We start from the raw sequence: 7,160 nt of genomic DNA, 5'->3' as shown, positions 1-7,160 counted from the left end.
TCGGTTACCACCATAACCACGGAACACCGAAAAATTTGAATGAAATTTAAATTTAAAATTTGAATTGATTTTTTTAAGGACAAATATACATAAGTTTTGAACACCTAATATTAACTGAGCTAGTCCTGGCGTAGATGTACTTGAACCCATGACGCGCAGTTGCTAGGCCATGATACAGATATATGTTTTTTCTGTTTTAAACAATATATAAAAAATATTTGAATTATATTAATTCAAATATGACTTATCTAAACTAATCATATACAATTATGTATCAATCTCGGGAAGAATTTTTGATAGATTATGAATATCCACTTTGTTTCTGTTTTGGAGTATGTTAAAAATATAACCACATGTACATTTGCAAATATGTCCTTATACTTTGTCAAAATCATAAGTAATTCATACTTGCATTTATTTTGTCAAATTTTATGTGTTTTTGGGTCAGAGTCTCGAAAGAATTCTGTTGGTATACTATGTTTTCAAATTTCAACAAACTAAAATGAGGTTTGCTTCAAGTTTGCTGAAACCCCTCTTGTTTTTACTTTTTTTGTATATTTTTAATTCCTTGGGTAATTGAGGCAAATTTAATATCTATTTGCATTAGAAAGTTTTAAGGATTTCATAAATGATGATTTTACACATGCGTTGCCACTCAGAAAGTTTCGGCACTTAAAGTGGGAATTTGTCACCACGGGTAATAGTTTTAGAATATTTTTAAATCTTGGGCCCAAAATGTGTTTTTCCATGTTTCTATGACCTGAGCCAACACAACCAAGAGGAAAGTCCCTTGTTCACCCACTTTCAAGGCCGGTCAAAGGGGTAGACCGTGTGGGGCCAACGGGCTAGGATATCGCCTGAAACAGGGCTTTGGATCATCACACTCCCTTCAAAACTTGCATGTGGCCCTACCATAGGTGCACAACTGTGGTTTGGGATGGATAGATCCAATAGACATCTGCCTAGTGTGACCACTTTCACACACATGCAGTGCCACTTTGGAATGTTCTGCACTTAGAGGGCGAAACTCCCACTTCAGGTAAACCGGAGAGAATCTTGTGAAACTACGGCTCAAACTTGGTTTTCCCTGTTCCTGTGGCCTAACCAAACACAAACAAGTAGAAAAGTCCATGGGTCAAATGTCGTTCGATGCCCGTCAAAAGGGCTAGATGACGGCGGTCAAACGGGTAAGGGTTAAGCAAATATATGGGCGGTCTTCGGACGGTCTGAATCCTACCCAAACTAGCAATGAGTCATAATATATGTATACAGGTGTGGTGAGACGTTTAAATAGTCAATACCAAACTCCGGAGTGTGCCCTGCTTCATGCATGGCACTAACTCCGAAGGAATGTGCTACACTTAGAGCGGGAAACTGGCACTTTGGCTAAGCTGGAGGGAATCTTGTGATAACTTGGGCTCAAACTTGTCTTTACATGTTCTTTGGAGTAATCCAACACAACCAAGTGAAAAAGTTCATTGGTGAAATGTCGTTCGACACGGAGCAAATGGCTAAACGTGCCAGCCAAACAGGCCAGGGTTAAGCCACAATAGTGTCTTTAGAGGGTCCTAATCCCACTAAAACTTGTCTTGTGTCCTAACATATGTATATAAGTGTGTTAGGAGGTTTAAATAGGCAATACTCGACTACCAGATGTGACCTGCTTCACGAGCGACACTAACACCAAAGGAATAATGTTCTGCACATAGAGGAGTAAACTGCCACTATGGGTAAACCGGGGGGAATCATGTGAAAACTTGGGATCAAACTTGGTTTTCCAGGCTACTATGGCCTAACTCAACACAACCAAGTATAAAAGTCCATGGGTCAAATGTCGATTGATGTCGGTCAAAGAGCTAGATGACGTCGGTTAAATGGGTGAGGGGTAGACCGCTCTGGGGTCTTCGGAGGGCCCGAATCAAAACATGCATTGTGTTCTAAAATATGTATATAAGTGTGGTGGGTGGTTTAAATAGCCACTACTAAAAAAACCTTATAGGTGGAGGCTTATCAATAGCGCGGTTCTGATGAACGCGCTACTGCTACTTTACAGTAGCGCGGGCCATACAAAGGTGCTACTGCTATCTCTTTAGCAGAAGCGCGGTTCGACCAAATATCACTACTGCTATGTAATCTACACCTTAGACAACATACTACGTATAGTAGCAGCGCAGCCCTCAGGAAACGTGCTACTGCTAAAGAGTTAGCAGTAGCGCGTTTTGCAGACAAACCACTGTAACTAAAGTTGTACTGTGCCTCATGATGGGCCCCACTTAGCAGCAGCATGGCATGCGGAACCGCGCTACTGCTAACTTTTTAGCAGTAGCACCGTTCTCTGACCCGCGCTGCTGCTAAGGCGCAGTAGCCACCTTCTCCATCCCTCTCTCCCTCACTTTGCTTCTTCCGCACTTGCTTCTCCCCTCGATTACTCTCTTTCTTCTCCTACCTCTCTTTCTCTCTCTTTAATGCCCCTATCTAACTACACCACCTCCATTAATGCAACCCCTTTCTATTTTCCTCACTTTTCCTCCCCCTACATGACCTATCTACCTCCCTAACTAGATCTATCCATGTAAAGAAGTAATCTTTGTCCACTTTCGATCACTAGCTAGGTGTGTGGCGACACTGACCACATCACTGTGCTCGATCTATCTTGAGATAGGTGAGTAAAAAATTGTGCTTTGCAAGAATGGAAATGTGTGTGTGTGTGTGTGTGTGTGTGTATGTGTGTGTGTGTGTGTGATATGACATAATCGAGGCGATATATCTGATGGAAATTGTGAGTGTGGCATGAATTGCCGCTGAATGTGCTTGCGTTGCTTATGTTTTGCCAAAATATTGATTTATTTCCGTTTCGGTGAATTTCGGGTAAACTCTATATGTCCTGTTTTTTGGGCGGTCGTGCCGAATTTTTGTATGACTTCGATGCATGCATGCGTTTTGATAGTAATTTTGCTTATTACTGTCATGCACACGATCATGATAGTCAGTAGAACAATGGTGGAAAAATGGTTGTGATCGGCGGTGCAGGACATGTATGAAAATAACCAGACAGAGATTTTCTGTCCGTGTCGAAGATGCAAAGCAGGAGTCTGGCTCGACCCCTCTATGGATGAATGTTTGAAGGCGCACCTACTCATAACTGATTTTATGAATGGCTATACTCGATGGATAAGTGAAGATGATGATGACCTGGACGCCGATGGGGTAGCCAGTCACGACATGGAGCCAGACAAAGAGATGACCGATAATGGTGGTGGAGAAGGGGCCGAAAAGGCGGCGGAGAACATGCCGAAAGGGTGGCAGGGAAGAGGCCAGAAATGGCAGCGGAGAAGATGCGGACACACCGCAGCCTTCGTCTCTACTAAGTTCAATCGTGCGGGACCTCATGTTCGACACCTACTTCGCAAGAAGATGAGTAGTGACAGAGCTGCTTCTAGAGAGGAGTCCAAGCAAGAGCAACTGGAGGTAGACACGAAGACTCCATTGTATGATGTTTGCGATCCCGAGGTGTCCCGCATGAGTTTTATGCTCTAACTTCTAAAGACGAAGGCTAAAAACAAATGGACCGATAGAAGCCTTGATGAGATCCCCAAGTATGTAAAGAAGGTTCATTTGTATTATGTAATTAAGTATATCAAAAACCATTACAAAACATCATGAATAGAGAAATGACCAAAGTAATACAAGTTCATCATCACATTATTAAAACCAAAGTACATTAGTGATCAAATGTTATTACTGCAAAAATAAATACATAAAGTTCATATATAGTTCTCATATATAGAACAACATGCAGCTCTCTAGAGCATCTAACTAAAACATACATTGAAACTAACATACAACTATTTAAAACATTTAAATGCAACAACAAATGCGATCAAAATCACAACTAAGGTAACAATTGATCCAACAACATAATGAAACCAAGGCTCGTTATCAAAGGCATATTGTCTAATATTTTTAATCTTCAAGCACATTGTATCCATCTGGATCTTGTGATTATCGAGGACATTGGAAACATGCAACTCCAATTCCATCTTCTCTTCTTCAACTCTTTTCCAATTTTCTTTCAAATAATTGTTTTCTTTTTCAACTAAATTTAACCTCTCGACAAGAGGGTCGGTTGGAATTTCTGGTTCACATACCTCCTAAATAAAGACATCTATGTCAAGTTGGTTGTCATAATTGTCATAAACACTAAATGAAACAAATAGTTATAAAAGATAATACACCACATCCGAATCATAGACCAGACAAGAGCCGACGGGGGCGGATACCAAAACCATGTCACTATATAATAACAAACAATAATAAAAGTAAGAAAATTATACAAGTATCTATCTAAATCATACAAGTAAGAATTTTTTCTTTTAAAAAAGGTAAGAACAAGAGGCCCACCACAGTGGTGCCGGCGACGAGATCGGCGCGGGCGGGCGACGGCGGTGAGGACAGGGACGGGACCGCACCCTACAAATGTGCAGACTCTAAGAAGTTAATTAGAGATCAAATTGTGCATATCTAAATCAAAAGAACTCCCACATACAATACTCCACTAAAACCCACAAACCACTCTACTTCTAGAGCATCTGAAATGAGCTAAACTAGCAGTGAGAGATGAAGCGATGAAGTTGCTAACCTTTTTGAACATCTGTGTAGTTGATGCACCGTCAAACCTAGAAAAATCTTTAGGAAAATGTAGCTTGGAGGTCGAGCTTGGAGAAGAGAAAGATTAAGTGTGGCTCAGGCATTTCATCGAACACCTCATGTCGTGGTGGGCACACGGCAGATGCCAAGGGATGGCTAAAGAGAAGAGGAGGCTCGAGGGCGCTGGTGGGCTCCAAAGGCAAGGTTGGCATGCGCATGCGCGGGACGCCGAACATACCCAGGTTCGGGGCTCTCCGGAGAGATAATACCCCTAGTCCTGCCGAGTGTGGTTGGATGATCGATAGTACAATGTTGCTCTTGGAGCTGTATGGAGGAGGAAGGAAGCTGGCCAAGGCTTGGGCTGCTCCTTCTCTCCGGTGTCGCCGTTGGGTGGCTAGTCCTATGCTTACTTGCTTTTCTCTTGTGTCTATTTCTTTTCCTGCTTGCCTCTCTCTGATCGTGGGCTTCCCGGGGGGTTTTATAGACCAACCCCCTGGGGGTACACTGGTAATGTTACAAATCGGTGGGTCCGTATTGTCGGTGTCCGGGGACCCAGGCTGGGTCCCACTGAGGGCTTGTGGTTCGCCGGGTTCCCCTAGGTGCGGGGCCACGCGCGCCTAGGGGGACTGTGCGCCGTCTTGTCGATCGTCAGGGTGTGGCCGAGTCGAGTCGTCTACAGTGGCTCTCCGTCAGGCCGCCGCTTGCTGCCGTCAGCGGTGAGGGCGGGAGCACTGTTGCCACGCCAGCCCCGGTCAACGGGTAGGTGAGGGGCACTGTTGCCACGCTCTGTCTGACCATAGGCATGGGCGGAAGCACTGTTGTCTTGGTCATCGGTGATTGAAGTCTCGTCCCATCGTACGGCCTGGATGGGATGGGAGCTGACCCGTGGCTGGGTTGCCGTGCACGCCATGGGTGGGGTCGACTTGTTGGGGAAGCCTTGGTTGTGCCGGGTTGGGTTGTCTTGCGCCAGTTGCTGAGGCCGGGTCGACGTACCTTGCCGGGTCGAAGAGCTTGGCCGGGTTGAGGGCCTTGCCGGGTCGAGCGACCCGGCCAGGTGCGTGCCGATTTGAGGGGCGATGCGGGCCCTGTTGTTTTTGCAAAGGACCGGGTTCCGTTGCCTTCCCGGGGTTCATCCCCCCGACAGTAGTCCCCGAAGCTGTGATGGTCCGCCGTCTTCGGATGGGTGGCCTTTGCAGTTTCCCCCTTGATCAAGGCGGATTCTGCGAGCACCGGGTCCGACAACACCCACTGTGTGCCAGTTTTCTCGGAAACTGGATCGCGGCATCCCGGCCGTGGCGGGAACCGAGGAGCTCGTCAAATCTTGGGGCAATCCCTCGGGCTTCGCACAAGCGCCACGTGGTGCCCGGAAGTCGGAGGGGCCTGACAGGCCACGCGCGTGACGGGACCGGGCGACAGGCCGGGGTCCGCCGCCGCGCGCCCTTGGTCCACATGCGTGGATTTGTTGCGGCGTCCGGGGGCCGGTTGCTCTTCCCCGGACAGTTACTACGCGTGTACGTGCACACTTATTACGGGGTAGTGGAACGGGTGAGTGCAGACGATCCCACTTCCCCACGTTTGAACTGAGGGTTATAAATTGAGGGGGGCAAGGGGGCGGCGGACATCATTCTCGCTCGCGGCCTCTTGTCCCCCTGCTCCTGCTCTGCTCTACGCCACCGACGCAAAGCTGTGCCTGTTGCCCCGAGCAGCGTTTCCTCCGTCGTCCATCTTCTTTCTCCTTTTTCTGTCCATGACGCTGCCGTCGGGCTCCTGGATGGGCTCGAACGTCACCACCGAGGATATCATCCAGCTTCGAGCATCACGGCGCCTGCCGCGGGAGACGGACGTCCGCGTCCGCCTGCCGCGCGGCGAGCAGAGGCCCCGGCCCGAGGGGCAGGAGTGCGTGGTCTTCCTCACACACTTTGAGCGCAGGTTTGGGCTGCCGGTGTGTCAGGACCCCGACTCGATGTCACATCGATCTAGCTGGTAACACCTCATATCACTTTGCGGCCTCACGCACGGTATTCCCACGGGTGTCGTCTTACCTTTTCCCGAGACCGTTTGCGCCTTTTGGCTCACGTATATGATAGTGTCGCTAGCATCCATATGATAAAGAGCCCGGGCTGACATGATTAGTCGTAAACCCAAAGTGGCACAGACTTACAGGGACAGGCATCCATGACCCAGCTTCGAACGTGTCGGTCATCAGCAAGTGGGTCCGGGCTGTAGCACTGGGCTAGCAGGACTCCGGTAAACCGGGCTGTAGCGGGCTAACAGGACTCCGGTACTCAAAGCGTGACATTTCCCCGAAGGGACAGACACAGGAACGAAGAAGGACACATGCCGGCCAGCCTAAGTGTTCCAGAGCAGTAGCAAGCTACCATGGCTCAGCGGCAACACTAGGAGACATTTCCCGGTAAGAGAGGCTACTAAAGATAAACAACTAGATAGTCAGATCCCACACATACCAAGCATTTCAATCATACACACAATATGCTCGATATGTGCAAATACAA

Source organism: Triticum dicoccoides, chromosome 6B, assembly GCF_002162155.2.
Source record: "Triticum dicoccoides isolate Atlit2015 ecotype Zavitan chromosome 6B, WEW_v2.0, whole genome shotgun sequence".
In the NCBI taxonomy this organism is placed as follows: Eukaryota; Viridiplantae; Streptophyta; class Magnoliopsida; order Poales; family Poaceae; genus Triticum; species Triticum dicoccoides.
The sequence above is the reverse complement of the archived record's forward strand: the minus strand, read 5'-3'. Positions refer to the sequence as shown.